At 45.4% G+C, this 20,019-nt stretch overlaps 1 long non-coding RNA gene across 1 annotated transcript in view; it reads left to right on the top strand.

Moving 5' to 3' along the window:
- Nucleotides 1-1,224: 1,224 nt before the first annotated feature.
- LOC117440998 (uncharacterized) overlaps nt 1,225-20,019 on the top strand; it is a 29,177-nt gene continuing 10,382 nt past the window's right edge. The window contains exons 1-2 of the long non-coding RNA XR_004551350.1: nt 1,225-1,586; nt 2,560-2,619. This is a non-coding gene — a long non-coding RNA (uncharacterized lncRNA). The remainder of the gene's footprint in view (nt 1,587-2,559; nt 2,620-20,019) is intronic.

Genomic DNA, 20,019 nt, shown 5'->3' with positions numbered 1-20,019 from the left:
ACAGCTGCCGTTCAAGTTGCGCAACTCCCGATTGGCTCCCTCTTCCCGCCCACAAGAGGCTTCGACGAATGGCAGCGCGTGTTGTGTCCAAAAGGGGCGGGAGCAGGAGGAGGTGGCGGGGGTCAGGCTGACAGACATGGGGGGAAGAGAGGCTGATTTCTGGGAACAAACTGCCATATTTTCGGCCTCTTTGTGTTTGAAGAGCCAGGAACAAATACAAGACGTGGAAGAAGGCCTTGCGTTTACAGACATAGCGTTTTATTATCTAACCCCCTGCCTTCTCTATGTCTCGTTTTAGTTAGTTGTGATGCTGTTTGTTAGTGATGGAGATGTATAAATACTTTATTTATCCAAAGTTGGGACATTATTTTGACAGTCAATCTACAAGAATGACTTAAAAATACACTGAAATACAAACAATATTTACAGTAAATAAGACTATGTTCAGGGTAGTATCTATCTAAACATCATAACATATACAATATATACTAATCTGCTGAACATATAGTGTACTATATACATTAAAAATAGTGTACAGTAGCTTGAAATTAAGAGAAAGGTCTAACTATGGATCTTTTTAATGAATATTTACAAGTAAGTTACTCATAAAGTAGATATGATAATGATCATAAGTTAGATAGAAAGTCCCCCACCTTAATGTAAATGAAGTGGGTAAAGTGAAGGTCAATAAATAACATAGGATATTTGTATTTAATGACATGTTATAGACATTACCAAACAAGTACCTGTAACATCACACGATTTATTTTTACAAGTGAAATATAATGACATATTGCGTTTGTTTATTAATGTTTGTATTTCTTAGACAGTTTTTTATTCATTGAATTTCTTCCAGTATGTGTTTATTAATAACTATTTATTTTGGTTATTATATTATTTATTATAATTTTTCTGTTAATTTATTTGTATTTTTTTTTATGCTATAGATCTTTCTGTTGTGTTTTATTGCATTTTTTTCTTTACTCCTTATTTTATATTTACTATTTATTTAATAATTAATACATGTATTATTTATTTATTATCACAAACACTCCTTGAAGTAGTTGTGTAGCTCCCCCCCGGCCCGGCTCACTGCGCGTGCGCCTCACGTTCCATCCGGGTACTTCTCTTCAGAATTACCATTGACAGCCGAAGCGCAACTTTTCCTCAGGCAAAGTGAAATCAATCCGCGGACTCTGACAAAAAAGTAGTCCCACCGTTTTTCAACTTAAAATTAGCGAAAGAAAAGCGAACCGGTTTCCCCGTCGGACCCCTCGACGTCCGGTTGTTTATCTGCTCAGAACCGGACCGGTACTGGAGCTCTTTACCCGGGTTTGGAGCACTTTTGAAGACGGGGCGGAAAGTGTGTGATGAGTCCCTAGCTGTGCAAAAAAAAAGAAGAAGCGAGAACTTGCTTTTTGCAGCCTGAGTAGTTCTCCTTCTTTCAATTGTTACTGAAAATCTTTTTAATTCACTTAAACTTTGCACCGGCCGCGTCGAAAGTGGAATAAAAGTGTTTTTCTGGAAACAGCATGGAAGTACAGGGCCTGCATGAGGCGCTGAAAGTAGAAATCCAATGTCATCAGGTAAGTGAAACATCGTGTTTATTCTAAGGGAGCAAGTGTGTGTGTGTGTGTGTTAAATTCTGCACTGGGAGATAACTGCACAAAATCCACATTGAGACCACTAACAAGTCTCAATTAAGTGCACTTCTCGCGATACTTTTTAAGCTTATTGTCACGGTGTATTTTCGCCTAAAGAACAATATTTTTTGGAGTGATAATAATGCGGTGGTGGTGGTGATCTGGACGCGACCTGCATATTTATGAGGTGCACAGAGGCTTCTATCGTCAGGAAGTTCGCCTGTAGAGTGAAGCAGCTTTTTATGAATGACCGTAGCGGACAAACGGTGGCACTGCACCCTCCGTGACGTCATTTTGGCCCAAAAATACTTTTTCCCATTGACTTTACATGGGGCAAAGAAACGTCTGTAAATGAACGTGTCATTTTCTAAAGCTAAATAAACTACCCAGCACGAACTATTTTAAAGCCCTCCTTTCGATTATCAGGGTGTTCAAGTTTTAAAAAATGGGCTTGTGTTGTTTATTTAGTTACTTTTACCTCTCTATTCATCTGACTGACAGAGAGCAGGAGATAGGAGGCGGGGCTTACGGGGAAAGTACACTGCGCATGCTTAGTGGGCCCACATACGGGTACTTTCGCTTCTTTTTTGGGCTTCAAGCGCCATTGAGCTTCTCCCATAGAAATGAATGGAGCCCCGCCTCCAGTTTTCTTTAAAAATCCATGATTTCTCCCCCGCTTTGTTCCTCCCTTTTACTCTAAACTTGAGACACTTTTCCTTCACACATCCTCCATCCTTCTTACTAAACTAGTTGCACAGATGAAGCAAGACCCACAGGTAATAAAATAAATATATATTTTAATCCAGGCAGCTTTCTTCGAGTGGATTACAAGGGAGGGAGTGAAACTTTATCAGTAATTAATCTGTTGTTTTTTAACCATCGCTGTGTGTGTGTTATCATCTGTATTTCCCTGTAGGATGGAGAGCTTAAGAGACAGCTGCACGACAGGAGAATAACAGCACTGAGTGATAAACAAGTAAGCTTTCTTTTTTTAATGCCTTTTCTTCTGTTAAACTAGCCCAAAACAAACATGGAGGCTTGTATAAAGTGCTCCCTCCTCCTCCTTTCCCCTGCTTTTCTCCACTGTGTTGCTCAGTAACCTCTGCTGCTTGTCTCCGAGACGAATGCTGAAAGTTGTGTAAAAATGTTAGCGTCCATTTTGTCGACATGTTTGTGGAGAGTAAAAAAGAAAAGAAGCCGATGAAGGAGCTCCAAGTGTCCGGAGTTTTTCCCGGGGACACATTTATGGAAGTTTATTCGGTTAAAACGACCGTGTGTGTTATTATTTAGTCGCTTTTTAACGTATTTTGTTCGGTTTTGTTACTTTATTCTAGGGTTATTTCTTACCGGGTCACGTGATCACAGTGGTGCGTTTGATTAGTGTACTTTCACTTTTTTTCACGGTTTACTATCTTTTTTCACGGTGACTTTGAGGGGTTTTTAAGCCGGTTATCAGTAGCTGTGGGTGGATGCTGAGAGAGAGCGAGGCCGGTAGCTGAGCTTCAGCACCCCGGCTAGCTCCTCTCCTCTCCGGATGCTTCGGGTCCCGCTAAGCACCGCCCCGCCGAGAAGTCCTGGTCCAGTATCCCAGCTCTCTGCTCCGTAGGCCCATTGTTCCGAAGAGCCGAACAGTTCCGAAAGCTCTACTGTTTATTAACAGTTATCCAGAAAACAAAAGCCGAATAGCTCCGAAGGCCTTTCACTTAAAAACAGTCACTTTAGAGGCGGAGTTTAGTCCTTCTGGCCTCACTACTAACCAAACTCCACTAATATAAGGCTCAATTTAACAGATAACTTGTATATTCGGAAGTAAATAATAACTTAAGTCATAACTTTTTGATTTATGACTACTAAAAGGAATAATCTTCATTTCGGCTGATATTTAACTTTAATATCTAATTTAGGAACTTAGTTAAATAGTACTGAAGAGTTTAGTAACAGCTGGCTTTACTACCAACCAGACTCCCTTAAGATTAAGCTCAATTTAACACTTAATTTATAAATTATAAGGGACTTCATTACTTAAATCATCATTTTTGACTTAGTTTGACAAATATAAAGTTTACTCTTAATTTCAGCTGATATTAAACTTGTAGAGTTAACAGATCTTGTACTTGAGTAAAAGTAGAAGTACTCAGATCTTGTACTTGAGTAAAAGTAGAAGTACTCAGATTTTATACTTGAGTAAAAGTAGAAGTGCTCAGATCTTGTACTTGAGTACAAGTACTCAGATCTTGTACTTGTGTAAAAGTAGAAATACACAGATCGTGTACTTGTGTAAAAGTAGAAGTACTCAGATCTTGTACTTGAGTAAAAGTAGAAGTACTCAGATCTTGTACTTGAGTAAAAGTAGAAGTACTCAGATCTTATACTTGAGTAAAAGTAGAAGTGCTCAGATCTTGTACTTGAGTACAAGTACAAGTACTCAGATCTTGTACTTGTGTAAAAGTAGAAATACACAGATCGTGTACTTGTGTAAAAGTAGAAGTACTCAGATCTTGTACTTGAGTAAAAGTAGAAGTGCTCAGATCTTGTACTTGAGTACAAGTACTCAGATCTTGTACTTGTGTAAAAGTAGAAATACACAGATCGTGTACTTGTGTAAAAGTAGAAGTACTCAGATCTTGTACTTGAGTAAAAGTAGAAGTGCTCAGATCTTGTACTTGAGTACAAGTACAAGTACTCAGATCTTGTACTTGTGTAAAAGTAGAAATACACAGATCGTGTACTTGTGTAAAAGTAGAAGTACTCAGATCTTGTACTTGAGTAAAAGTAGAAGTACTCAGATCTTGTACTTGAGTAAAAGTACAAGTACACATATCTGGTACTTGAGTAAAAGTAAGAGTAGAGATCTTGTACTTGAGTAAAAGTAGAAGTACTCAGATCTTGTACTTGAGTAAAAGTAGAAGTACACATATCTGGTACTTGAGTAAAAGTAAAAGTAGAGATATTGTAATTGAGTAAAAGTAGAAGTACTCAGTTCTTGTACTTGAGTAAAAGTAGAAGTACTCAGATCTTGTTCTTGAGTAAAAGTATAAGTACTCAGATCTTGTACTTGAGTAAAAGTAGAAGTACTCAGGTCTTGTAATAAAGTACAAGTACCTCAACAGTGTACTAAAGTAAGTGAGTAACTTAGTTACAGATATCTTAAAGTTCATAAAGGAATAATAACTTAAACCGTAATGTTTGACTTCAAGGCGACTCTTCACTTTGCTGATATGGAACTGTTGAAGTCAGTCTGAAAGCCACTGGAGTTAGAGGTCGCAGCTGGCCTTAGAGGTCGCGGCTGGCCTTAGAGGTCGCGGCTGGCCTTAGAGGTCGCAGCTGGCCTTAGAGGTCGCGGCTGGCCTGGCTGCTACCAGGGGGCTCTGCTCACATGCTGGTCCAATGAGCAGACAACAAACCAAGGATGCGACTTCCTGTAGGATTTCTAACTGGAAGAACTCACTCGGGAGTTGAGGGACTTCCAGACTCAATCGCACGTGGCTCTTAAGGAGTGTCCAGCAGCTCGTCTGTCGACCACGTGCCGCTGAAGAAAGCCTTTCCCTTGGGAGGGTTTTAACTCCGTTTGACCTTTGGATGAAACACAAATCACGACGTCTCTCTCGAACTCCCTCAAAGTACGTCTTTTCGTTTCCGATGATATTTCACTTCAGCAGCAGTTCAGTAACTCCTATTGCATACTTTGCAGACTGCCTCACTTCAGCAGATCACTGCACAGGAAGTAGACCCCCGACAGGTAGCTTCTTGTTCAGGTAACCTCTGCGTGTGTGTCCTGCTCGATGTGTCGCAGAAGAGTTCATGTCTCCTTGTTCCCCCTCTCGCTCCCTTCTCCTGCAGCTTCGGAGGACCTGAAGTGGGCTTTTCTATTTGGAATAACAAACCTATCAACCAGTACACTTTCCAATAAACTCTGCATTTGGCGTGTGGCGCAGTGGGTTGTGTGTTGGGGTCACAGGTTCAAACCCCGCTGCAGTCAGCATGTCGTTGTGTCCCTGCGTCCCTTCACCTCAAAGAGCTCCGGAGGGGGTTGTCCTCAGCATGTCGTTGTGTCCCTGCGTCCCTTCACCCCAAAGAGCTCCGGAGGGGGTTGTCCTCAGCATGTCGTTGTGTCCCTGCGTCCCTTCACCCCAAAGAGCTCCGGAGGGGGTTGTCCTCAGCATGTCGTTGTGTCCCTGCGTCCCTTCACCCCAAAGAGCTCCGGAGGGGGTTGTCCTCAGCATGTCGTTGTGTCCCTGCGTCCCTTCACCCCAAAGAGCTCCGGAGGGGGTTGTCCTCAGCGCTGAGTGTGTGAGTCTCGTTGGATAAAGGTCCACCGGAAACTGATTGTTTTGCCTTCATCCACTCGTCGTCTTGGGTTCGCTTGAATCGTTAGAAGCTTGTTTCCGCTCCGCTCGCCTCGATCTGATTCGCTTTCTGAACTCTTTATTCCTCTTTATTCCGGCTGGTGTTTAACGTTAGCGTCTGTGAAGCTCGTGGGGCTTTTCAAAACCGGTCAGTGCTACTTTCTGCTTTCCACAGGTTTACAGAAACACAGGATCAGACGGAAGTTAGCTTGAGTTTGGCGTAGTTAGAGACACGTTAGGGACACGTCAGAGACACGTTAGGGACAAGTCAGAGACACGTTAGGGACATGTCAGAGACACGTTAGGGACACGTTAGGGACACGTCAGGGACACGTTAGGGACACGTCAGAGACACGTTAGGGACACGTTAGGGACACGTCAGAGACACGTTAGGGACAAGTCAGAGACACGTCAGAGACACGTTAGGGACACGTCAGGGACACGTTAGGGACACGTCAGAGACACGTTAGGGACACGTTAGGGACACGTCAGAGACACGTTAGGGACAAGTCAGAGACACGTCAGAGACACGTTAGGGACACGTCAGGGACACGTTAGGGACACGTCAGAGACACGTTAGGGACACGTTAGGGACACGTCAGGGACACGTTAGGGACACGTCAGAGACACGTTAGGGACACGTCAGGGACACGTCAGGGACACGTCAGAGACACGTTAGGGACAAGTCAGAGACACGTTAGGGACACGTCAGAGACACGTTAGGGACACGTCAGAGACACGTTAGGGACACGTTAGGGACACGTTAGGGACACGTCAGAGACACGTTAGGGACACGTCAGAGACACGTCAGGGACACGTCAGAGACACGTTAGGGACACGTCAGAGACACGTTAGGGACACGTCAGAGACACGTTAGGGACACGTCAGGGACACGTTAGGGACACGTTAGGGACACGTCAGAGACACGTTAGGGACACGTCAGAGACACGTTAGGGACACGTCAGAGACACGTTAGGGACACGTCAGGGACACGTCAGGGACACGTCAGAGACACGTTAGGGACACGTCAGAGACACGTTAGGGACACGTCAGAGACGCGTCAGGGACACGTCAGGGACACGTTAGGGACACGTCAGGGACACGTCAGGGACACGTCAGGGACACGTCAGGGACACGTCAGGGACACGTCAGGGACACGTTAGGGACACGTCAGAGACGCGCCAGGGACACGTCAGAGACGCGTCAGGGACACGTCAGGGACGCGTCAGAGACGCGTCAGGGACACGTCAGGGACACGTTAGGGACACGTCAGGGACACGTTAGGGACACGTTAAGACATTCCAGGGACACGTTAAGACATTCCAGGGACACGTTAAGACACGCCAGGGACACGTTAAGACACGTCAGGGACGCGTTAAGACACGTCAGGGACACGTTAAGACACGTCAGGGACACATTAGGACACGTCAGGGACACGTCAGAGACGCGTTAAGACACGTCAGGGACACGTTAAGACACGTCAGGGACACGTTAAGACACGTCAGGGACACGTCAGGGACACGTTAAGACACGTCAGGGACACGTTAAGACACGTCAGGGACACGTCAGAGACACGTTAAGACACCTCAGGGACACGTCAGACGCGTCAGAGACACGTCGGAGACACACGTCAGGGACACGTAGAGACACTTTAGAGACACGTTAAGACACCTCAGGGACACGTCAGACGCGTCAGAGACACGTCGGAGACACACGTCAGGGACACGTAGAGACACTTTAGAGACACATCAGAGACACGTCAGAGAAACATCAGAGACACGTCAGGGACGCGTCAGGGACACATCAGAGACACAGGGACACGTCAGAAACAGGTCAGAGACACGTCAGGGACACGTCAGAGACACGTCAGGGACACGTAGAGACACGTCAGAGACACGCAGGGACACGTAGAGACACGTCAGCGACACGTCAGGGACACGTCAGGGACACGTAGAGACACATCAGGGACACGTAGAGATACGTCGGAGACACGTAGAGACACGTCAGGGACACGTAGAGATACGTCGGAGACACGTAGAGACACGTCAGAGACACGTCAGGGACACGTCAGAGACACGTCGTCAGGGACACGTCAGACACGTCGTCAGGGACACGTCAGAGACACGTCAGGGACACGTCAGAGACACGTAGAGACACGTCAGGGACATGTAGAGACACGTAGAGACACGTCAGAGACACATAGGGACACGTCAGAGACACGTCGTCAGGGGCACATCAGGGACACGTCAGAGACACGTAGAGACACGTCAGGGACACGTAAAGACACGTCAGGGACACATCAGAGACACGTCAGGGACACGTCGGAGACACAGAGATACGTCAGGGACACGGCAGAGACACGTCAGGGACACGTCAGGGACACGTCAGAGACACATAGAGATACGTCAGAGACACGTCAGAGACACGTAGAGACACGTCAGAGACACGTAGAGACACGTCAGGGACACGTCAGCGACGGTCAAAGGTCTTCTTTGTTATTTATTGAGCTTTGAAACAAATGAATAACGACTATATATTATAATAATAAAATACACGGAGCCTCTCTTTCTCCTCCCTTTCTTCGGACAGCGCCAGTGTCTGTCTCATGCAGCAGCTGATCCAGTAATGAGTGACCCGGGCGACAGTAAGAATAACCATATGTATAACTAGTTTAGTTTGAGAGGTAATTAAAATAGCTAAGGGCGATGATCTGACTTGAAGTGTGTGTTTTGCTGCAGCGGGAGGAGCTGCAGGTGAGCAGAGCTGCGTGTCTCCGTCCTGTCAGATCAGACTTCACTCGCGTTTAGGTCCATATCGAGAGAAAGATAAATAATCTGAATTCAGGGTGCAGTTTACTTTGACGCGGGGTGAGCAGCAGAGGCGGGGCTATTGCCTCATCATTATCAGAAAATGATCGTATAGGCAGTGGCGGTTCTAGACCAATTTGACTGGGGGGGCCACTGGGGGGGCCAGTTATTTTCTGAGGGGGGGCTCAATAAATGCAGGACGAAAAAGAGAACTAGACAGTATGAAGTAATTGCGCCTAAGAAAACAATGCAATACAGTTATTGGTATTTGTTCCAGTACACTTATTTATTTCAGATAGATCTTATAGTTATTACTGTTAGCTTAAGTTATAGTACAATGTTTGCACTAACACCGTATTTATATAAAAATAAAGGCAATGAACAGTTACATCTCTACTTTACATAAGGGTGTCCGCACAATCTCACATTACAGCAACACAATCCTGAGTACCAGAAAATATACATTTAATAAAAAAAAAAAACTTTTCATAGTTAGGGGGGCCACAGGGGGGTCAGAGGTCAGTGTTATGGGGGCACTGGCCCCCCCTAAAACCGCCCCTGCGTATAGGGCGTACACACGGAGCCGTTGGACCCCCCAGAGCGTTGCGTATGCATTTCTATCCACCTTGGGACCCGTTATCGTTTCCGCAGTCGTTTAGTTCCGTATTCGGTCGCCGTCGTGTGGCCGAACGGTCTATATGACACTAAACGGTAACGCAAACGACCGCTTTCGTCCCCGTGTGGCCGGGGCCTAAATTGTGCAGAAATCCATAGAAACGACGAGTGATGATTCCTCTGATATTTAGACCTGATTCCAGATGTTTCCGCGTGTCTCTGGAGTTATTCAAAGCTTCATCGGGACATACTTGATGGATAACAGGTTTAATCTGAACGATGAGCGTCTTGATGTCCTGCAGTCTAAAGTGTCTTCAGTGTTATCCATGCTTTATGGGGACATACTTAGAGGCTAGTTAGAGGCTAGTTAGAGGCTAGATGACAGTCTTTATTTATCCTCTCTCTCCTGTGTTTAACCTGAATCATCAGCGTCTTGTTCCCTCTCTGCTTCTCTTGAATCGATCCGATGTCCTGCAGTTTCCTGAGCTCCTGATTTGTTGCAGCTGCATGTTTTTAATCCAGTTTCTATTTCTGAATGTGTGTGTGTGTGTCGGAGTGTTAGTGTGTGTGTCGGAGTGTTAGAGAGTGTGTGTGTGTGTGTGTGTGTGTGTGCTGTGGAGAGTGTGTGTTCCTCGTCTCCTGCTCTGTAGTGGAAGCTTCCATTTTGAGAGGAGCGGGGGGGTTGTGTAACGCAGAGAGAGGAGAAAGTCTGCAGAGTTTGAGAGGGGGGGATGGGCCCCATTCAGGCCTAACATTTCCATTTTGATTGCTTTGATGCTGTTTTGGTCTGGAGGGGGGAGGGGAGCAGCGCCGCGTTTAATCACACACACACACACACGGAGGCTTCCTGCTGCACACACACGCTGACGGCGGTTTGTGAACACGTCAAATAGTTATTTAGTTTTATTCTATTTACATGTTTACAGACTTATTGTTTAATCACAGAGCTGATGCGCGTGCACACACACACACACACACACACTGACGGGGGTTTGTGAACACGTCAAATAGTTATTTAGTTTTATTTGCAGACTTCTTGCACTGTAGCTGCTGAGCACCTGCCGATAACACATCTGAATCTTTGCACGTCAGACGGTCTTCATGCGTCCAGTAACTCTCCTTCGGGAATAATTACAGATCAGAGGAAGCTGGAGGTCGTCTCAGGGTCGCACAAGTTTTTATTTACACACACACACACACACAGAGAGAGAGAGAGGATGCATCAAGATTCAAGACTCAAAGCTTCATTGTGCAAAGCAGCTACAGAGGAGATGTGGCACGAGACACTTCCTCCAACAGAGCCTCGTGGATATGTGGGACATAAAACAAATGAAACAGATTAAATAGTGCAAGAAATGACCGAATATAAATAAAATAGGGCAAGAGATGTAAGAGTAAGCAGAGAACCAAGAGGAAGGATGTACGCACATATCACAAAGACACCTGCAGGATCATTTAGCCCACTCAAAATGCCCTTAAGGGTTTAATAACTCGTAAAGAGACTCAAAATGCCCTTAAAGAGTTAATAACTCGTAAAGGGACTCAAAATGCCCTTAAAGGGTTAAACGACTCGTAAAGGGACTCAAAATGCCCTTAAAGGGTTAATGACACTTAAAGGGACTCAAAATGCCCTTAAAGGGTTAAATGACTCGTAAAGAGACTCAAAATGCCCTTAAAGGGTTAAATGACTCGTAAAGGGACTCAAAATGCCCTTAAAGGGTTAAATGACTCGTAAAGGGACTCAAAATGCCCTTAAAGGGTTAAATGACTCGTAAAGAGACTCAAAATGCCCGTAAGGGTTAAACGACTCGTAAAGGGACTCAAAATGCCCTTAAAGGGTTAAATGACACTTAAAGGGACTCAAAATGCCCTTAAAGGGTTAAATGACTCGTAAAGGGACTCAAAATGCCCTTAAAGGGTTAAATGACTCGTAAAGAGACTCAAAATGCCCTTAAGGGTTAAATGATTCGTAAAGGGACTGAAAATGCCCCTAAAGGGTTAAATAACACTTAAAGGGACTCAAAATGCCCTTAAAGGGTTAAATGACTCGTAAAGGGACTCAAAATGCCCTTAAAGGGTTAAATGACTCGTAAAGAGACTCAAAATGCCCTTAAAGGGTTAAATGACTCGTAAAGGGACTCAAAATGCCCTTAAGGAGTTAAATGACACTTAAAGGGACTCAAAATGCCCTTAAAGGGTTAAATGACTCGTAAAGAGACTCAAAATGCCCTTAAAGGGTTAAATGACTCGTAAAGAGACTCAAAATGCCCTTAAAGGGTTAAATGACTCGTAAAGAGACTCAAAATGCCCTTAAAGGGTTAAATGACTCGTAAAGGGACTCAAAATGCCCTTAAGGAGTTAAATGACACTTAAAGGGACTCAAAATGCCCTTAAAGGGTTAAATGACTCGTAAAGAGACTCAAAATGCCCTTAAAGGGTTAAATGACTCGTAAAGAGACTCAAAATGCCCTTAAAGGGTTAAATAACACGTAAAGGGACTCAAAATGCCCCTAAAGGGTTAAATGACTCGTAAAGGGACTCAAAATGCCCTTAAAGGGTTAAATGACTCGTAAAGAGACTCAAAATGCCCTTAAAGGGTTAAATGACTCGTAAAGGGACTCAAAATGCCCTTAAGGAGTTAAATAACACGTAAAGGGACTCAAAATGCCCCTAAAGGGTTAATGACTCGTAAAGGGACTCACAATGCCCCTAAAGGGTTAAATGACTCGTAAAGGGACTCAAAATGCCCTTAAAGGGTTAATGACTCGTAAAGGGACTCAAAATGCTCTTAAAGGGTTAAATGACTCGTAAAGGGACTCAAAATGCCCTTAAAGGGTTAAATGACTCGTAAACAGACTCAAAATGCCCTTAAAGGGTTAATGACTCGTAAAGGGACTCAAAATGCCCTTAAAGGGTTTAATGACTCGTAAAGGGACTCAAAATGCCCTTAAAGGGTTAAATGACTCGTAAACAGACTCAAAATGCCCTTAAAGGGTTAAATGACACTTAAAGGGACTCAAAATGCCCTTAAAGGGTTAAATGACTCGTAAACAGACTCAAAATGCCCTTAAAGGGTTAAATGACACTTAAAGGGACTCAAAATGCCCTTAAAGGGTTAAATGACTCGTAAACAGACTCAAAATGCCCTTAAAGGGTTAAATGACTCGTAAACAGACTCAAAATGCCCTTAAAGGGTTAAATGACTCGTAAACAGACTCAAAATGCCCTTAAAGGGTTAAATGACACTTAAAGGGACTCAAAATGCCCTTAAAGGGTTAAATGACTCGTAAACAGACTCAAAATGCCCTTAAAGAGTTAAATGACTCGTAAACAGACTCAAAATGCCCTTAAAGGGTTAAATGACTCGTAAACAGACTCAAAATGCCCTTAAAGGGTTAAATGACTCGTAAAGGGACTCAAAATGCCCTTAAAGGGTTAATGACTCGTAAAGAGACTCAACATGCACTTAAAGGGTTAAATGACTCGTAAAGAGACTCAAAATGCCCTTAAAGGGTTAAATGACACTTAAAGGGATTCAAAATGCCCTTAAAGGGTTAAATGACACTTAAAGGGACTCAAAATGCCCTTAAAGGGTTAAATGACTCGTAAACAGACTCAAAATGCCCTTAAAGGGTTAAATGACTCGTAAACGGACTCAAAATGCCCTTAAAGGGTTAAATGACTCGTAAAGGGACTCAAAATGCCCTTAAAGGGTTAATGACTCGTAAAGAGACTCGAAATGCCCTTAAAGGGTTAATGACTCGTGAAGGGACTCAAAATGCCTTTAAAGGGTTAAATGACACTTAAAGGGACTCAAAATGCCCTTAAAGGGTTAAATGACTCGTAAACAGACTCAAAATGCCCTTAAAGAGTTAAATGACTCGTAAACAGACTCAAAATGCCCTTAAAGGGTTAAATGACACTTAAAGGGACTCAAAATGCCCTTAAAGGGTTAAATGACTCGTAAACAGACTCAAAATGCCCTTAAAGAGTTAAATGACTCGTAAACAGACTCAAAATGCCCTTAAAGGGTTAAATGACACTTAAAGGGACTCAAAATGCCCTTAAAGGGTTAAATGACTCGTAAACAGACTCAAAATGCCCTTAAAGGGTTAAATGACTCGTAAACAGACTCAAAATGCCCTTAAAGGGTTAAATGACTCGTAAAGAGACTCAAAATGCCCTTAAAGGGTTAAATGACTCGTAAAGGGACTCAAAATGCCCTTAAAGGGTTAATGACTCGTAAAGAGACTCAAAATGCCCTTAAAGGGTTAATGACTCGTGAAGGGACTCAAAATGCCATTAAAGGGTTAAATGACTCGTAAACAGACTCAAAATGCCCTTAAAGGGTTAATGACTCGTAAAGAGACTCAAAATGCCCTTAAAGGGTTAATGACTCGTAAAGAGACTCAAAATGCCCTTAAAGGGTTAAATGACTCGTAAACAGACTCAAAATGCCCTTAAAGGGTTAAATGACACTTAAAGGGACTCAAAATGCCCTTAAAGGGTTAAATGACTCGTAAACAGACTCAAAATGCCCTTAAAGAGTTAAATGACTCGTAAACAGACTCAAAATGCCCTTAAAGGGTTAAATGACACTTAAAGGGACTCAAAATGCCCTTAAAGGGTTAAATGACTCGTAAACAGACTCAAAATGCCCTTAAAGGGTTAAATGACTCGTAAACAGACTCAAAATGCCCTTAAAGGGTTAAATGACTCGTAAAGAGACTCAAAATGCCCTTAAAGGGTTAAATGACTCGTAAAGGGACTCAAAATGCCCTTAAAGGGTTAATGACTCGTAAAGGGACTCAAAATGCCCCTAAAGGGTTAATGACTCGTAAAGGGACTCAAAATGCCCTTAAAGGGTTAATGACTCGTAAAGGGACTCAAAATGCCCTTAAAGGGTTAATGACTCGTAAAGGGACTCAAAATGCCCTTAAAGGGTTAAATGACACGTAAAGAGACTCAAAATGCCCTTAAAGGGTTAAATGACGCGTACAGGGACTCAAAATGCCCTTAAAGAGTTAAATGACTCGTAAAGGGACTCAAAATGCCCTTAAAGGGTTAAATGACTCGTAAAGGGACTCAAAATGCCCTTAAAGGGTTAAATGACTCGTAAACAGACTCAAAATGCCCTTAAAGGGTTAAATGACTCGTAAAGGGACTCAAAATGCCCTTAAAGGGTTAATGACTCGTAAAGAGACTCGAAATGCCCTTAAAGGGTTAATGACTCGTGAAGGGACTCAAAATGCCTTTAAAGGGTTACATGACACTTAAAGGGACTCAAAATGCCCTTAAAGGGTTAAATGACTCGTAAACAGACTCAAAATGCCCTTAAAGGGTTAAATGACACTTAAAGGGACTCAAAATGCCCTTAAAGGGTTAATGACTCGTGAAGGGACTCAAAATGCCCTTAAAGGGTTAAATGACTCGTAAACAGACTCAAAATGCCCTTAAAGGGTTAATGACTCGTAAAGAGACTCAAAATGCCCTTAAAGGGTTAATGACTCGTGAAGGGACTCAAAATGCCCTTAAAGGGTTAATGACTCGTGAAGGGACTCAAAATGCCCTTAAAGGGTTAATGACTCGTAAAGAGACTCAAAATGCCCTTAAAGGGTTAAATGACTCGTAAACAGACTCAAAATGACCTTAAAGGGTTAATGACTCGTAAAGAGACTCAAAATGCCCTTAAAGGGTTACATGACTCGTAAAGGGACTCAAAATGCCCTTAAAGGGTTAATGACTCGTAAAGAGACTCAAAATGCCCTTAAAGAGTTAAATGACTCGTAAAGGGACTCAAAATGCCCTTAAAGGGTTAATGACTCGTAAAGGGACTCAAAATGCCCTTAAAGGGTTAAATGACTCGTAAAGAGACTCAAAATGCCCTTAAAGAGTTAAATGACTCGTAAAGGGACTCAAAATGCCCTTAAAGGGTTAAATGACTCGTAAAGGGACTCAAAATGCCCTTAAAGGGTTAAATGACTCGTAAAGGGACTCAAAATGCCCTTAAAGGGTTAATGACTTGTAAAGAGACTCAAAATGTCCTTAAAGAGTTAAATGACACTTAAAGGGACTCAAAATGCCCTTAAAGGGTTAAATAACACTTAAGGGACTCCAGGTTGTTGGAGGTGGACAAAGGGGCGCTTCAACAGGAGGTGAATCCTGAGGGAACTGCGTTTCTTGCTCTGCGTTGCATCACGAGACTACTTTAAGTGGTTCCTCTTGTTGTTGTTTTGCTCTTCCTGCAGTTTCTCTCAACTCCTTTCTCATTCTGACTTTAACTCCGACTGAAGCCTCTCTTTACTTTTCACATGTTCAGGTTATTTTTCACACCGCTTCACCATTCTGAACGGAACGCACTTCCACCATTTCAGACAAGTTAGATTCGTAGAAAAACAACACATACAGTTCAGACCGTGGTGCCTTCAGGTGCTCCTTGGGTGTGTTAGGAATAATCTGCTTGGACTTCGGTGTGTTCAAGAGCTTCAGACGCTTGAACACACCATGTGTGCATGGCTCGCAATTAACGATGTCCCGATGTCCCGGGGACCATACAAATTCCTACTGGGACACAAATCTATTTTGTCCGGGACTATTTCGGGACTGTGAAAAAAAAATTAAAAGTAAACTTCAAAATGGGTGTCATTTGCAAAGTCATTGGGCTGTCAAATCATAGAATGCATTCTACGTCATCCACTCTGCTGCTGACTGCTGCTAGACTCGAGTCGCGCCAATGCAACGGTCACAACAGTTAAAAACAGTGGGTGAGTGAGTGAGAGCAAGATGATTGACATTCATGAATGAAGATAGAAGATCAATTTATATTCCTATAGTACTACTGAATTGTGAGGATAACTTGTGATTAGAACTGAAAACAGGTACATTTATTAAACTGTATTATGGAACTTCTGTTTTTTTATTGTCATTCATACCTCTTGTATTGCCAGACAGAGGGTTCCGATCATAAAACACAGACCATACAGCCATACCGTATTGAATTGAAAAATACAAATCAGAATTCTTCAATGTTGACATGAGAATGATACATTAGTCTGGATACTGAGAAACAACTCTCTTCCCTTCTACTCTCGGAGAGGCAACAGATCAGACTAATATTCATAAGTTTAAAATAAGTATTTTAAACTTACATGGTGGACCAGAGTCTATGGTGTGATGATTAACTGACAAACTATATGTATTCTGCATAATTGGGGGGGGCGACGATTCAAATTTAAATTTGGGACACTGCTGGTTATCTCCGGGACAATACAAAGTAGAATTCGGGACAGTTGTGGGACACTGAGGAAAATAGTTAATTTCGAGCCCTGCCTCTGTCCTCAGACCCTCTGTCCTCAGACCCTCTGTCCTCAGACCCTCTGTCCTCAGACCCTCTATCCTCAGACCCTCTGTCCTCAGACCCTCTGTCCTCAGACCCTCTGTCCTCAGACCCTCTGTCCTCAGACCCTCACATCGTGGGAGGATGAATGGAGGATGAAAACCCTCCTCCTCCCGTCTCTCCTAAAGTAAAGGGTTTCTGCGCGCAGTGAGAAAGAGTGAATCAGAAAATCTGAAATCAGACGTGCACACGTAGAGACGTGTGCACGTCTGATTTCAGGTGTTTTTAGTCTCTTGTCATTTAAGTGTCTTTGTCGTTAGCATCAGGCTAACAGTTAGCAGCTGCTAGCTCCTCTCTCTGGCTCTGATCTCAGCTCCTCTCAAAGTGCTGACGCTGCAGAAAACATGAAGCTGCTGACGGCCGAGTTCCTGAGAGAGAGCGGCTGCACGTCTGGGGTCCTTCCTCTGAAACTCTGTAGGAAGAGACACTGTTCTGCATCCAACTGCTGTGACAGATGTGGGACACCAAGGGACCGGAGGGGGGCCGGAGAGGGACCGGAGGGGGGCCGGAGGGGGGCCGGAGAGGGGCCGGAGAGGGGCCGGAGGGGGACCGGAGGGGGACCGAAGGGGGACCGAAGGGGGACCGAAAGGGGACCAGAGGGGGATCAAAGAGGAACCAAAGAGGGACCAGAGAGGGACCAGAGGGAGACCGAAGGGGGACCGAAACCGAAGGGGGACCGAAGGGGGACCGAAGAAGGACCAAAGAGGGACCAGAGGGGGATCAAAGAGAAACCAAAGAGGGACCAGAGGGGGACCGAAGGAGGACCGAAACCGAAGGGGGACCAAAGGGGGATCAAAGAGGGACCGAAGGGGGACCGAAGGGGTACCAAAGAGGGACCAAAGGGGGACCGAAACCGAAGGGGGACCAAAGAGGGACCGAAGAGGGACCAAAGAAGGACCAAAGAGGGACCAGAGGGGGATCAAAGAGGGACCGAAGGGGGACCAAAGAGGGACCAGAGGGGGATAAAAGAGGAACCGAAGGGGGACCGAAACCGAAGGGGGACCAAAGGGGGACCGAAGAGGGACCGAAGAGGGACCAAAGAAGGACCAAAGAGGGACCAGAGGGGGATAAAAGAGGAACCAAAGGGGGACCAAAACCGAAGGGGGACCAAAGGGGGACCTGAACTGACGGAGAAAGAAAGACGTAATTTAGTCGGTAAATGAGTCAAATGAAAAGTAGGGATCTGAAACGACTGAAGAGGATCAGAAAGGCAACGTGTGACCACAAAGAGACACAATACCCAGACCGGCCATGTGATGAAGAGACGCTGAGGGAACAAAACAACGGCTTCCTCCAGAGAGCCGGATCACCCTGCTCCAAGCGGCGTGAAATCTGCTGTGATGATTCAGAAAGCTCTCCTGCGTGTGCGTGTGTGTGTGTGCGTGTGTGTGTGTGCGTGTGCGTGTGTGTGTGTGCGTGTGCGTGTGCGTGCGTGTGTGTGTGTTTTTGTTTCTGAGAGATTTCTGCTGCGCTCGGTTTCACGCAGAGACAACATGGAATTGTTGCCGTTTCACATCGGTGTGTTTTATCCCGCACATTCAAATACCACACACACACACACACACACACGCACGCACACACGCACGCACGCACACGCACACACACGCACACACACACGCACGTCTGGTATTTCTAAAGTTCATCCTGACCCCGGTGGAGGATCATTAATCAAATGTCTCCGTCTGGGTTTTACTGAGGATGAAGTTGACGATGATGATGATGATGATGATGATGAAGAAGAAGTTGATGATGATGATGAAGATGAAGATGAGGATGATGATTGTTGGGATTCAAAGGAGCAAAGAGGCAGATAAAGAACCACACAGTGCACATGGACAGGTGAGAGAGTTCAAACCAAAGCGACCAAATAAAGACTGAGAAATCTGGAAAAGAGACGGAATGATCTTAAAAGTGTTAAATTACACAAAGGGACTCAAAACAACACTTTATGCCTAAAATGGTGCTTTTATTTTGAAGGGATGTGCTGATAGGTCGAGGGGTGGCGCTGAGTCTCTCTGGTTGGTAGGGTCTCTGGTTGGTAGGGTCCCTGGTTGGTAGGGTCTCTGGTTGGTAGGGTCTCTGGTTGGTAGGGTCCCTGGGTGGTAGGGTCTCTGGTTGGTAGGGTCCCTGGGTGGTAGGGCCCCTGGTTGGTAGGGTCTCTGGTTGGTAGGGTCCCTGGTTGGTAGGGTCTCTGGTTGGTAGGGTCTCTGGTTGGTAGGGTCCCTGGTCGGTAGGGTCCCTGGTCGGTAGGGTCTCTGGTCGGTAGGGTCCCTGGTTGGTAGGGTCTCTGGTTGGTAGGGTCTCTGGTTGGTAGGGTCCCTGGTCGGTAGGGTCCCTGGGTGGTAAGGTCTCTGGTTGGTAGGGTCCCTGGTTGGTAGGGTCTCTGGTTGGTAGGGTCTCTGGTTGGTAGGGTCCCTGGGTGGTAGGGTCTCTGGTTGGTAGGGTCCCTGGGTGGTAGGGCCCCTGGTTGGTAGGGTCTCTGGTTGGTAGGGTCCCTGGTTGGTAGGGTCTCTGGTTGGTAGGGTCCCTGGTCGGTAGGGTCTCTGGTCGGTAGGGTCCCTGGTCGGTAGGGTCTCTGGTTGGTAGGGTCTCTGGTTGGTAGGGTCCCTGGGTGGTAGGGTCCCTGGTTGGTAGGGTCCCTGGGTGGTAGGGCCCCTGGTTGGTAGGGTCTCTGGTTGGTAGGGTCCCTGGTTGGTAGGGTCTCTGGTTGGTAGGGTCCCTGGGTGGTAGGGTCCCTGGTTGGTAGGGTCCCTGGTTGGTAGGGTCCCTGGTTGGTAGGGTCCCTGGGTGGTAGGGTCCCTGGTTGGTAGGGTCTCTGGTCGGTAGGGTCCCTGGTCGGTAGGGTAGGGTCCCTGGTCGGTAGGGTCCCTGGTTGGTAGGGTCCCTGGTCGGTAGGGTCCCTGGTCGGTAGGGTAGGGTCCCTGGTCGGTAGGGTCCCTGGTTGGTAGGGTCTCTGGTTGGTAGGGTCCCTGGGTGGTAGGGTCCCTGGTTGGTAGGGTCTCTGGTTGGTAGGGTCCCTGGGTGGTAGGGTCTCTGGTTGGTAGGGTCCCTGGGTGGTAGGGTCCCTGGGTGGTAGGGTCCCTGGTTGGTAGGGTCTCTGGTTGGTAGGGTCCCTGGGTGGTAGGGTCCCTGGTTGGTAGGGTCCCTGGTTGGTAGGGTCTCTGGTTGGTAGGGTCTCTGGTTGGTAGGGTCCCTGGGTGGTAGGGTCCCTG

Source organism: Pseudochaenichthys georgianus, unplaced genomic scaffold (genome assembly GCF_902827115.2).
Source record: "Pseudochaenichthys georgianus unplaced genomic scaffold, fPseGeo1.2 scaffold_1383_arrow_ctg1, whole genome shotgun sequence".
NCBI lineage: Eukaryota > Metazoa > Chordata > Actinopteri > Perciformes > Channichthyidae > Pseudochaenichthys > Pseudochaenichthys georgianus.
The sequence above is the reverse complement of the archived record's forward strand: the minus strand, read 5'-3'. Positions and strand labels throughout refer to the sequence as shown.